The 14,313-nt window shown below is 51.8% G+C and overlaps 1 pseudogene; it reads right to left on the bottom strand.

The window, feature by feature from the left end:
• Window positions 1-8,714: 8,714 nt before the first annotated feature.
• LOC111257336 lies at window positions 8,715-9,460 on the bottom strand (annotated as a pseudogene).
• Window positions 9,461-14,313: the final 4,853 nt, after the last annotated feature.

The following is a 14,313-nucleotide window of genomic DNA, read 5'->3' as shown; positions in this document are numbered from 1 at the left end:
CGGGTGTTAGTCCGGTGCAGGTCAACTTCGTGAGGAGGCGCAAGCGGACCCGATGGCATGACGACTACACGGCTTGCAGCGGATCACGGTGGCTAACCCTGCATGGCAGTGGTGGCTCGGTGTGGGATATCATCGTTTCGACGGCGCTGGCGGTGATAATAGGTAGGTAACCTCTGAAGGCCTTGTGTCCAGGTGACGATGCTGTTGGTACACGAGCAGCGGGGTTGTGGTGTGTCAGGTGGTGTCGCTATCCCCACCTGACCAACCTAAGTGCCTGAGGCGTGTTGAGCTTGGTATGTGTTGATGTTTCACTCCAACTTGTCGGAGTTTTTCTTAGTTGTTTTTTGTTTAGTTTCTCTTCTTTGCCTAGTTATGACCTTTCAGGCGCATAATCTTGTATTTTTTCATGCTATATCAGTATAAACGCAGATGTTGTGGGCCGTTCGTTCAAAAAAGAATAGGTGATCCTCGGCACCTGATCCGTACATTCTTATCGTTGAGAACCGCGCCTACGTGGCGCCGGACGGGAACCTCGCCGCCGACCTCACTAACCGCTGCTCGCTGTAGACACTGTCCGCGTGCGCCACCTGTAGCGGTTGGTCACCCAACGTTTACCAACCGAGGAGAAGAGAAAGGGGGGAGCTCGAGACTTTGGTCCGTTTTCGTGCATCCTGCGAGCCACGCTGCTCGAGTAAGCACCTGCCAACCATCAACACGTAACGCTGGCACGGACTACCTGCTAGGTGGCTCTCAGCGCCACGAGAAGGCTCTCGGGCTGCGACGGCGACGGCACCGGCGTGCTGCTGTCGCGCTCTTCCGAGGTTTCTGCGTGCATGTGTGCTCGTCCTGGTCGGGGGCAGTGACTCCTGAATGGGAATCAGCAGATGCGGCCTAAGAATAACCTGGCAGGGATTAATTACAGACACTGCAAAATAGGAAAAAAAAGGATTGGTTACAGGGATTAAAGCGGAATGTTCACTGCACTAATCGGTTCCAAGGTTGGTCCAACTCTTTAAATTGATAGGGACGGAGGACATTGGGAAAGTCTCATAAGCACACGGTTGTTGCGGGCCTGATATTAGCCCAATCGGCCACACACGCGCACAACCCCATAAATGTTTTAAGGCCCAACAACATAATAATGACTTCATTGTACTAGGCCCCAGTTTCAGGCTTCTTTTCTTCTCTTTGAGGGCCCACCAAAGGAGGAGCAGAAGAGTTATTGAGATGACCCCGATCATCTCCACTCCTAGCTTCGCGCCTGCACTGGCCTCATTTCACCACAGCAATGCTGAGATTCTGGAATCAAGACCTAACCCATCTGTCTGATCTTATTCTTAGAAAAAAACAAGGCAATGTCTTTTTTTTGTTTGTGCTAAAATCGATCCTTTCACTGTTATAAAATCGACCTCAACCGAGATGAATCGGACATACAACTGCCTAAATCTTTCTCACGTGTGAAACTCGACTCTCTTATCCCTGCTACAGTGCTTTTAGGAGAAAAGGGCGACCTCAAGGCGGAAGTTGTTTCTGACGGCGATTCCGACAGACCCTTTCTGTGGCGGAACTGTCCAACTTAAACTGGTTTAAATGCGCCTAATCGCTGCCGATGCAGCAATTATCCGAAACGCACTTAAAACAGTATAAGTCCGGTCGTCCGTCGAGTGTCCCTAGGACTCCTCGAAAGATCCACGTCGTGTCTCATAGCCATATACCAGGATTGTTTCTGCGATGGGAAAGCATCAACAAATATTACATTTTTACATACATACACGAGGTACGAGTTATTACAAAACATATTTTGAAATAAACTTAACAGTGCAGGTTAGACAGAGGTTCTAGGATTTAAACATAAATGGTTCAGGTGGGAGATGAGCATTCAAGATTTTGCTTCTAAGGGTATTGTGAGACTCATAACAATACCCTAGTTTTTCGGGGCTTCCTCCTCGGTGGATTCCTGCGGTGCCTCTGAAAACAGCCACAAGGGATAACTCTGAGTACGGGGTACTCGGCAAGGCTTACCCGACTAACCAATATAATAGCTTTTCTTGGAACTTACATGATAGCTTTTTCAGTGTACTGGTTGACACACTTTTTGCTAAAAGAGCTTACTATAAGAGTGTCCTTAGCTTTATCTTTTATTTCAATTAAGTTATTACCTAACCATTCTAGATGATGATAAAAGGTTAATTGCAAACAACAAGGTATTAAGTCATACATCAAAACATTAGTGGAAAGATATAGCATTCATGAATTTATGCTACGATGCTCAACAGTGATCAAGTGCATTCATAACCGAGAATTGCGGCGATCCGGATCAAATTACATCCTGCAGGAGAGTACCCTGATCACCAGTTATATACGACTATCCAGGTCGTACGTAACGACTTTTCGATTAGCAAATCCAATGATTGGGAATAAGACTACCCGGACCCAGGGACGCACCCCCACATGGGACCCCACGTCTGGCCTGATCACCATGTGAGTTTCAGGCTACGCCCCTGCCAATCTCCAGCACGTCAAGCGCGGGTACGAAGTATTCCCGATCAGAGGGTTTACTAACCTACTGGGCTTTACTGATCCCATACCCAGTAAGTGATCAGATGTCCTTCACTTGATCAAAGGTTAAGACAATGAATCGGGCCTTAACCAAATTAGTCTAGCAGACAGAACTACATCCTTAGCTTCTGTCTGTTTCTTAACTTCCAAGTTATCTTTCCATAAATAACATGCATGACTCAATATTTACCTTAAGGTTTGGTAAACCAATTATTTAAGCAACTAAACATTTCTAGACTTGGGTTATTTACTAAATGTTTGAACAAGTGGCAAAGATGTCCTTAAAACAAGGTATGATAATGCACAAGAATGGGTTTCAAGCAACTCCTAGACCTAGTGCATTCATATAGCAATTACCCGATAATTGGACACATGAAATATCGACTCCAAAATAATAGGTATAATGCACCGGGGCTTGCCTTGTTCTATAAAAAAGTTAGCACTGCCTGAAGGATTGGCCTCGTAGGGAATCAACTCAATGATCTCTTCGAACTCCGGAGATCCTTCTGAAAATTCCGAGAAATCCCCTTCCGGTGCTTCGGTGTCTATGACAAAACATATGCAGGGGTTAGGATGGCAACTTTTTAAATACAAAACTATACAACTTCCCTTCATGATAAAGTTGCAAGCCAACAAGGACTATACAATTTATCATGATGAAGTTGCAAGCCAACACACAAAAACCCGAAAAGATTAACCCAACAATTTTTTTATTTCCTTTACTAACCTTACCTAAGGCTCTTTCTTTTATTTTTAGAAAATGTTATAATTATTTTCTAACCTTAAAACCTAATTTCCTATGAGTTAACAACAATTTGTGATTATGAAATGTTATTCCATATTTTATGCATTTACTAAGATTAAGTATTTATTTAATTACCTTAAAAGAAAGGCATTAAATAAATACCCAAATTTTTATTATTTTTCCTAGGGTATAAAAATTTTAATGCATAAAGGAAAATAAAAAAATCCTAACAAAATTAGTGTCACTAATTTTGGACACCCCTAGAAATTTCTATGATTTAAAAGGTGATAAACGGATTTAATCTATTATTCTATAAAGGAAATCTAAATTTTTCCCGAAAAACTTCCCGGCCTACTTTTCTCACGCGCCCTAACTCTACCCCCTCTCTCTTACGCTGGGCCCGCGGCTCGGACCCACCCCTTTCTCCTATTCATCCTACCCGCCGGCCTCTTATACCTCTACTGGGCCTACTGGGCCGTTTTCTTTTTCTTTTTCCTTTCTCAACCCAGCACCGGCCCAACGGCCCACCCTTTTCTTTTTTCTTCTCTCGCGCAGCTGCTGGCCCGCCTTACCGGCCTACCGGCCTTTTTCCTCCAACGGCCCTTTCCCGCACCGGCACTTGGGCCGACTGGACCCTCGGTCCACTTAAGCCATCGCCCGGCCTGCCTTCTTCCCCTCCTCTCCTCTCTAACGCGCGGGCCCGCAGCACCAGAGTCTTCTTCCTCCTCCCGCCAAAAACTGGGCGCGACAGGGGGCGGTGCGGCTCGCCGGCCGGCACCCTACCGGCGACGGGGCTAGGCCGGGGAAGCATCCCCATGCTCTAGCGCACCCGTGCGCGGCGGTAGCTCCCCCGGAGATGGCCGGAGCCATTCCCTCCACGGCGGCGGGCGGCGGCGCTTACGGCCAGTCGCGACTAGGCACAACGACGGTGCAACCTACCTTGACGACTACCCCTACGGCTCCCTAGTACCCCAAGGACTCATCTCCGACTACCCATAAGGACAGAGAACAGCGGCAAGACGATGCTCACCGTGAGCAGGAGGTGCGGCGGTGGCGGATGGAAACGACGGCGAGTACGGGTACTCCAGCAAGGATGCTGGGCAACGAGTTGCTAGGGTTGCTGGTGGGGTGTGAGTGGAGGTGTGGACGGAGGGAATCGACGAGAGCTGCGGTGTGGTGGGAGTATTTTGCTCGGCGGCGGTGGTGGCTTGACAGAGAGGGCGGCGGCGGTAAAAGAACAGGCAGTAAAAGGGCGGCGGCGGGAGCGGTAATTATACAAAGGTTTCACCGGGCGCATGAACGATACCGTGGCCTACTCGTAGGCTTGTGTGGTGAGGAGGTGGCATAGCTGCTGTGCTGGCGGTCGGCCGAAAATGCCGGTGGCGACACGTCGGGCTCGGCTCTGTCACCCCCCCTTCTTTTGCTCCTGACGCCCGAAAGTTCAGATCCAAATCACGGTTGATTTTGAATCCGACGGCTCCCCGGTCCTTTAAGCAATGTTGTAGATAAACTTGAGCTCTACAAGTTTTATTTTTGCTCTGACCCGAGATAAATATCCTAACATAGTCGAATTTTGAATTCTTTCCCCCATCTAACTGAATTGTTCTGAAACTTGAAGTTCAGTTCGTCAGTCATTTGATATGGCCATGTACCCATCTGTTAATTCACTTTCAGTGCACCAATTCCATTCTTCTCAGTCCAACTTCCATCCATTTGTGTTCTACAACTTCCAAAGATTCCATTTTGCCCATAAACACCTATACCCTTTACACTATATTTTCCTGAAATTTATTCCAAACTCAGCCATTTTCTCACTGTTTCAGACTTAGGCAATTTGCTGTTTTAGTGACTTGGCCGAAAATGGCAGAGTGCCAACTTTAGGCCTTAAATTAAATTGGTTCCCTTGGTAGTTCTTGATCAACAACACCCTAATATGCTGGTCCAAAGTCCATACTTCATCACTGTACAGTTGCCTTAGTCCATTTATTTGAAAAATTTGGCAGAAATCAAATTCCAAAATAGACATTTGTGCTGTTTTCCTGAAATCCTGTTGTGGGATGATGAATAGTACATTTCGGTTTTACTTTCTTTCTTTGATTTTCTTGAGATATTTAGGACCAGATCTTGTCCTCAATCTTGATCTCCAAGTTCTAAACACTCTCATCCCTTCATTCCATATTTTTGCCGAATTTTTCTGAATTGCGAATTCAAAATTCAAATTTCGGTCAAATTTGACTCGAATTTGATTCTTAGCTAACTTCTTCTCCTTTTCTTCATGATTTGCTTCCATTTCTTCAGAATTACTTTTGATGACTAAATAGCAGGTGTTACACTTTCCTCTATGACGGCCGGTGCGGCATCGGAGAGGGAGGTGGGCCGCGAAATCGGCGTGCAGATGTATATAGGTTAGATAGGAGTCTGTCTAGGCCTAGGTCTTTGCTCGTCGTCGGATTTTGACGGTGGAGTTAGGGTTTGTTGGGGGTGCGGCGCCTCCGTTTTTGTTCGCTTCTAGGCGGAAAAAAGGTGTTTGCTCCACTGCGGCTGTTGTTCCTCTCATTGGTGGTTAGTGACGGCTATATGGTGAGGTGGATTTTGCTCCTTCGGGATGAATCAGGTAAGACTTCTATCTCGATTTGTCTGGTGAGGTTGTTTTGGGTCCATCCGGTTGCCTACGGATGGGACTCTGTTTTTGGGCTGTTCTTTTCGACGGAAGTGATGGTGCTTGTTCTGGAGAAGCTTGTGCTTCGCTCTGGTTCTTCTGGGTTTGGATGCTTAACATCCATGGAGGATGAAGGCGGTGGTCGACAGCTGATGCTCTTTTACCAAGAATCTCTTGCAGTTTGCCAATGTTTGGAGTCCGCCCTTCGATTTGGACAGGTGAGTTTGGTGGCTTGAAGATCCTGTATGCAGTCTTACAATCTCGAATCTAGCATCGACGCTCGGTGTTGAGGAGGAAGGTAAACAGTGGGGTTCTTGCTGTAATCTCCATTTTACTCAGGGACTCTACTGTAAAATCGAGATATACTGTGCTATCTCTGTGTTTAATACAAGTTGCATCTCTTTCTCGCAAAAAAAAACTTTCTCATGTGAAGCAAAATTGAATGCATGTACTACTGCCAATAGTTGAGCTTTAGACCTTCAGTTGTAGGTGCAAGCCGCTCTGTTCAGTTTAAGAGGAAGAGGAAGGAGATGGAAAGGCAAGGAGCCAAACTCAAGGAAGAACACGAACGGGAACAATGGTGGGGTCTAATTTTCTTGGAGACGTTGGATGGAAATTTGGAAGCCATCCGTCTTGTGACTGCAAAGTGGCAGGAGGTGCATGATAAATCTTCCTTGATGAGTACTCCGACTTGATTTATAAGTACCAGTCATTTCCCTGAGGGACTATCGATCTCCTATCTTCGCTGGCAAAGTTCAACAAGCTACGTATCCATATCTATACCTAATATTAAAGTAAGAAACGCTTTTGCCAAATTTTTTTCGTCCGTCGTGGTAATTTTAAAAAAATGTCCCTCAACTTTCCTAGAATCAACCCACGGTCCATATTCTAAAGAGAGGAGGGACTCGGGTGGAAAAAGGAGAGAAGGGAGGGGGTTAAATGGGAAAACGCTTCTCAAAACATAGAGGAATAGAGAGGCGACGGGGGATTGGGCGCGGGCGGTGGCCGGAGCGGGGCGCCCCGCCGCTGCCCTCCCTCGTCAGCGAGCACAAGGAGTGGGAATAGGCGGACGAGTTGGAGCACGACAGGGTGGTCCGTGCGTCGACAGCAGCTGCGAGCCTGCGTTGCGCGAGCCCCTCAAGGCGGCGCTTGATGTTCAGAAGGTCGCGATGGAGGTCGTCGTCAGTGGGGAACCGCGCGTCGATGGTGAGGAATTCGTGCGCGGCTGTGGCGGCAGCGGCGAGATCGTCGGCAGCCAAGGCCCGCCTCACTGCTTCGAGCGCGCGGGACCGGTCCAGCGTGGCATCCGCCCTGGAATGCGCCGTGTCAAGGTGGCGGACGCGGGAGGAGAGCGCGTCGACGAGCGCCGTTGTGGAGGAGGAGCGCGGCGGCGTCAGAGGCCGTGAGCGAGAGCACCGGCGAGACGGAGTGGAGGAGGGAGGCGGCGGCGCGGTCGATATCGACACGGCGGGTGAGGAGAGAATCGAGGCAGGCGTCGATTGCGCGCTGGTAGGCGACGCATTCATGCAGGAAGCGGGTAGCGGCGCCAGCGTCGTTGCTGCTGCAACGTGGGAGGACGATGAAGATGACAACGGGGCCTCTCGCCGGCGTGCAGCTGCCCCTCATTCCCGCGCAACCAAAGAACGAGAGCTTCACTGGCCACGAGGTGCCAGCAGCTCCACGTGCTCACTGCCGTCCAGCGCGCCGCTTGAAATGCTCTCGCGCTGCTCCTGCTTGACTCCGTGTCCATGGGAAGATTGGGAGGCGCTGGGAGAAGGATAAGGTTCCTTTACGGGTCCACCGCGGGGAGCAACTACGCGTGTAGACGGTGAAAAATAAGAGAGAAGAATGATCGAGGCCTCCAAGCTACCGCACATTCATATTTTTTACTTTTAAATATACAATAGTGAATAGTAGTAGTCCTAATGTTCAAAAAAAATAATAGTAGTCCAAACCAACGAACATCATGAAGCTAAAATCTTACAATTTAATGTCTTCTTCAGCTTTTGCTCCTGCAAAAGTTTGAGGAATGTGTACTTTATAAATTGATTGACCTCGTTCTTTCACTAATAATTTGGAATTGGGAGGCTGGACTATTTGTCATTCAATCCCAGTAACAGGAAGCGCATAAAAGAGTAAAATTAAAAGGCACGTAGTGATAATGGATGTACTCGACGAAACTACACGTAAAACTCTAAAAATGTGTTGTATGGGGTAAAATAAGGAAAAATCATACTCCCTCCATTCCAAATTATAAGTCATTCCAAGAATCTTGGAGAGTCAAAGCATCTCAAGTTTGACCAAAATTATAGAGAAAATTATAAAGGTTTATGACATCAAATAGGTATACTATGAAAATATAATTGACGAAGAATCTAATGATACTTAGTTGACATCATAAATATTATTATATCACCATATAAATTTGATCACACTTGAGATACTTTGACTCTCCAAGATTTTTGAAATAGGAAGTAGCATTCTGCATGGGCAGGATCGCACTCGATGGTGTGCCCCATCTTTTTTTTTTTATGAAATGGTACGGTGTGCCTCATCTTGCTGATTTTGACCTCCAGCTGCAGACGACACAATATAATACGGACTATGTATTAACCGTTGCAATGCACAGGCATTGTGCTAGTCTAGAGTAACAAGAGCGAGCTAAAAAAAACAGATCAAACCGAGCCTAACAAACTCAAGCTGAATACTCGACGCCGCTCCCGCTGTCGTACGTGTGCTCCGGCGTCGTGTTCACGTCGCCGTCATCGTGTTCCTCTTGGCGTGCCGTATGTACTGCTTCATGACACGCTCCGACCTTCCGACGAAACCTTTGTCTTCTTCAGCATTCGGCCGTTGGCCATCAACTTCGACAGGTTCAGGTTCAGTGCGCCTCCGTGTTGCCGGTCTTGGTGCTTGGTTCATGGCCTCCGGATTCTTCCGTTTCGTGACAGGCTGGGGAGCGGGCAGTGACGGTGGAGCCGCGGGCTGTGGCTGCCTCTCTGGAGAGGGAGCGGTGGATACAGATACACGCAAATGTTCTCCACGAGCTGCGGCGGCGACGGTGGTGGCTTTGGCTGCGGCGTCGAGTTTGGAGTCGAGGGTGGCCTTGCAGAGAGGGTCTGACAGAAGGCCCACGCGTTGGCGACGAGCCGGGCGGCATCGGCGAAGGCGAAGGTGAGCAGGCAGGGGGCGCGGCTAGGGTGGGAGCGGTCGAGCAGAAGGCTGGAGAGGCCGCGATATTTGGATTCGACAACGGCGAGGTCCCGGGCGGTTGGGACGGCGGAGATAAGGTTAAGGACGTTGTAGGGATTGGCGGGGTCGGACAGGAGGTGCCGGCTCTCGGCAGCGAGGAGGGCGTCGGCGCCCAGGGTGAGACAGGATTGGGCGAGTGCCTCAATGGCGGACTGCTGGCAGACCTTGAGGTCACGTGCTATCAGGCGCTCCTCGACGATCACCGTTGACCTCTGCGCCCTCCTCTGACTGGCTTCACGATTCATGGTTCGCCGCGCTCAAGCGGATATAGATGTCCATGCAGCCTGTGGCCCGCCTGCCCGGTACGGAGCCAGGGATAGATCCTCGGTACTTGCTTGGTAAATCGACTAGTAACCTTGCCCCGTGAAGTATATAAAGGAGGGTAGGAGTACCTAGATCAGCAGAACCATCATCAATAGCCAACAACTAGGCTACTCAACATCCAAGCACAGGACGCAATACACAACACCCCAAACAAAACGTAGGGTATTACGCTACTCCGGCAGCCCGAACCTGTATAAATCCGTATCTTATGTCCTCACTTTTACCTTCGAGTTACAGGTCCGGCGATCCTCCACCGACAATCTTGACAACAACAGTTGGCGCGCCAGGTAGGGGACCTTTGCGCGTACATTCCCAGCCTCATATGGCCAATTACGATGGTAGCTTTGCTCCGGGCTCCCTGATCCGATTCGGGAGCCTGGACTTCCTCGCCACCGGGGAAGGGATCGAGCTGATCCCTGTCCTCGTCCTGCCCGCTCGCCCGGCTGCCCCCGGCCCCGCCGCCGGGACAGCGGTGAGCGGCCGCTCGCATACCGGAAGGACCTCACCAGGGGGACGGCCCTTCGGGCTGCGCAACGCCACGGGGGCTTACGGACACTTCCTAGCGCGGTCCATGACCACGTCACCCGCGAGCAACGAGCTCGTAGGCGCGACAAGGACAATCTCCGACACCGGCTCCAGCAGCGGGAGCCCCCACCCCTCGCGCGAGTGCCTCGTGGTCGACGCGTACTCCGAGGGATCCAACGGCAACGATGCCGAGGGGAGACAAAGGGCTCCCCCCTCGCGCGCCGCGGCTACGACCGGAGCCTTACCAAGGGCGCCGAGTGCCCTCAACAACCGGAGGCGCGCGCAGGCGCCCGCCAAGAAGTCGAGAACCCCCACCACGAGGGTGGAGCACGACAACGGGCGCGTGACGTCCAGCAACGCATTTGCGCGGACGAAGAGCGTCCGCAGCTCTTCGCCCGCGCCAGCCAAATTGTCGCAGCCGCAGCGGTGTTGCTCCGACAGCTCCCCGAACCAGCGACGCCCGAGGAGCGACGGGCACGCCAAGAGATGCGCAACCTGCTCGAATGCGCCGCTGTCAAGCAGGCGGAAAGTTCCGCGTCCCGGCGACGCGGGTAGAACGCCAGCAGGACGACACCCGACGCGCCCCCGGAAAGGCGGGGGGAATCTGTCCATCAACCTCCTCCTAGGGCAAATTAGGCCGCGTCCGCCCGACGGACACCACCACCCGCGGGAGGCGAGGCTCGATCCGTCCACCAGCGCGTCGGCCTCGTCCGCGACGCTCGCGACACCCTAAACGCGCAGAGACGCTCCCGCGCGGACAGGGAGGACGGGGTAGATCGAGGCTACCACGTCCACCGTGGCGGGCGCTACGACAGCGGGGAAGACCGCAGCCCGAGCCCCGGTCCGGCTGGGCCCCGGGCCTTCTTTGCGCGCATCCTGAATGCGCCTTTTCCGTCGTGCTTCAGGCAACCCACAAGTATAGCCAAATACTCAGGAGAGACGAATCCTGGGGTATGGCTCAGCGATTACCAGCTCGCATGTCAAGCCGGCGGGGCTTGTTTATCATCCGCAACCTACCCCTCTTCCTAGCTGACTCAACGCGAGCTTGGCTAGAGCATATCCCTTTAGGATGAGTTCGCAGCTGGAACGACCTAAAGGAGGTTTTCATAGGGAACTTCCAAGGCACGTACACGCGCCCCGGCAATTCCTGGGACCTCCGGAGCTGTCGCCAGGGGGCGGACGAGTCCCTCTGGGATTATATCCAGCGCTTCTCCAGGAAGCGCACTGAGCTCTCCAACGTCGCGGACGCCGACGTCATAGGAGCTTTCCTAGCAGGAACCTCCTGCCGGCCCCTCGTCCACGAGCTGGGGCGCCGAGGCCCGCGAACCACGGAGGAGCTCCTCAATATCGCCACTAGCTACGCCTCGGGCGAAGAGGCTGTTGGAGCGATCTTCGACCGCTCCAAAGGCAAGGCGAAACGGGAGGAGGATGCTGACAAAGGCACCTCCAACCGCCAGCAGAAGAAGAAGGGCAAACAACGGCATGAGGCCCCCCTCGTGGCCGTAGTCGAGCGCAAGCGAGGGAAGCCGCCCCCCGAGGGCGCTCTCGGCTTCTTCGACAAGTTGCTTGAGGGACCGTGCCCGAACCACGAGTTCCCCGTGAAGCATGCCTACAAAGACTGCAACCTCATGAAGAGATACTTCGTGGGCAATCCGGTGAAAGGCGACCGGTGTGGCGGAACCACCTCGAATTAACTTGATTAAGCAAGGTTAAGTCGCCTAACATGCGACACTTCTGCTTAACCCGAGCTAACACGGGGTGCCGTCGGATTTCATCCGATTTAACCACTTAACAGGATCGAGTCTAGCAAACCCACACGAAGGTGAGCGGTTACAGAGAATACAACGAGTCCACGGATTTAAACAAGTTTTACCCATTTTGGTTCCACCATAAAATCCAACATTAGGGTTTACAAAACAAGAACAACAGAGAAAAACTAGTGGAAGACTTCGTCGGGGTCGGATGTCCTGGGCGAGGCCAGCCAGAACATCATTGGGTCCTCTCCTCGCCGTCCGAGGAAGGGTACCACTCGACCGTCCAGCCTGGCGGGAGCTGGGGCGGCCAAGCACCAACCAGAGAGGGGTCGGACGCGGCAACTTCACCTGAAAATAGAAGCCACAACAAGGCTGAGCTACTAAGCTCAACAAGACTTAACCGACCGGAGTAAGGACTACTCCTCCTTCTAGACATGCAAGCTTTTTGGCTGAGGGGTTTGTTTGCCAAAAGCGCTAGTAACCAATTTTTCAAGTTTTAGCTCCGGTTCTAGGTTTATTTACCAGTCTAGGTTGTGCAACCTATTCTAAGCAAACATAGAACCAAACAAGATGTGTAGATATAACAACAAACACTGCCATCATCAGATTCCTCAATTACTCAGGGTGACATAGCGATCAAGAAATCTCAGACTGTGAGAGGTAGACAAATCGATTCGAGTTCTTTAACCATGCATGGTGAACCTAGCCCCACGACATCCGCGCACCCGGAGGTCGCTTCCTGTGTCGGCCTTCCCCATCAATCCCCTAACCCGTGTCGGGCCCATTTCCTTTGGTGCAAGGTTCCAAAGACCCGGCCTCTGCCGTCCTGTGACCACGCTTTGCCACCACGTGCGACAACCAGCAGGGAAAACTCCGTTCCAAGAACAATGGGGCGACCGCTCACATCTAGGTTCAATCAGGTACTAGGCTTCCTCATCCCATACTAAGTATGAGGCTAGTACTTTCAAACACTTGATCACGAACACCACCACTGTCGGTCCTTAGCAAGTTTTCATAGACAGACGGGGCGACCATCCGACCACCAAAAAGTTACCAAGCCCTGCCCCATCCATCGTCCTTATAGTTGTAACAGGAGAGTAAAACATGCAACTCCTACAACTCGCGAGTGACAGGAGATCACTCGGCTTTTACCGTCTCCTATTTAAGCAATGCCACTACTCGGCCCAACAACTAGTGCTCATATCAAGGGTTAACTAGGTCGTGCATCTAGGGTTTCACACAACTCCTAAACGTAAATGCAAAAACATGCTATACGGAAGGCATGCGCAAGTTTGGCAAAACACGTAGGATCTTCATGCAACCGGGGCTTGCCTGCAAGCAAAGGGGACGGAAGCTGCTCGACTTCTGGGGCGACTTCGGCTTCCGCGGGCAGGAACTCGGCTACAGCTTCTTCGTAGGGCGCCGGGTGCAACTCGTAGAAGCCGTCGGCGAGGTGCAACTCTACACGAATGCAATGCAAGGGTTAGCTTAGACGGTCATTTCAACAGCAACACTGGCTCGTCTGAGCCCAGAAACTTGCGACAAAGAGCAGGAGGTTAGGGTGGTTCGAGAGAGCTGATGATGATCAACAGGTAAGGGTAGGAAGGGAAACTAGTGGTCTGATCCTTGTACTAGAGGATGTGACAACTGGGATCCTTAGACGCAAGCGCTTCAGGGTTCCCAAGTTTTACACTTACACCCTCGAGTCGAAGGAAAAGATCACAGCCAAGCCCTCGGGCGAGGCGGATAAGGGTCGGCGGAACAGACAGGGTCGGACGAGACGGAACCGGGGTCGGGCGGATAGGAGGGGTCGGGCGAAGCGGACTTAGGGTCGGCAACTCACCTTCTTCCTGAAAGGAAAGCTTGGGGTCGGGAAGAGGCAGACTTGGGCGGAGGGACTAAAGCTTTGAGCAAGGGCGAAGACCGGCAATGCTCCGGCGGCGGCGCTGCTTCTTGCGGAACACAAGAGAGCTCTACGCAGCACAAAGGAGCAAGCTGCTGGGTGACTTGGAGGAACTGAGAAGGAACTGGGAGAGGAACTTCTCAAGAACGAGGTGGGTGGCGCTAGGAGCTTGAGCAGGGAGCTAGAGAAGGCTAGAGGCAACAAGGGCGGAGGGAACTCTGGTGACGGGGGCATTCCTTTTATAGCTGCCGGAGCAGAGGAACGGAAACGTCGCGGAGAGAGAGAACGGAGCGGCGCGAAGGCCGGGAAGAAGCAATGGAGTGCTCTGCCGTGGCGGCGATTGAGCAACCCGGGCGGTGCTGCAGAACTCCGGGGGTGACGCCAGCGATCATTGCGCTATACCGTCAGGGCGGCGTAGGCGCTGGTAGACCGGTGGTTGGGATTTGGCGGAAAGCGGGCGTCGTCGTGCGGAAGAGGTGATAGAAGCGACCGGTGAAACGGCGCTAGAATCGAGGGCGCACAGGCAAGAAGACAGGCGGACGCGGGCGCGGGGGATAGCGCGGAACAACAGATTGTCGGGCGGCTTCTGACA

Source organism: Setaria italica, chromosome V, assembly GCF_000263155.2.
Source record: "Setaria italica strain Yugu1 chromosome V, Setaria_italica_v2.0, whole genome shotgun sequence".
Lineage (NCBI taxonomy): Eukaryota > Viridiplantae > Streptophyta > Magnoliopsida > Poales > Poaceae > Setaria > Setaria italica.
The sequence above is the reverse complement of the archived record's forward strand: the minus strand, read 5'-3'. Positions and strand labels throughout refer to the sequence as shown.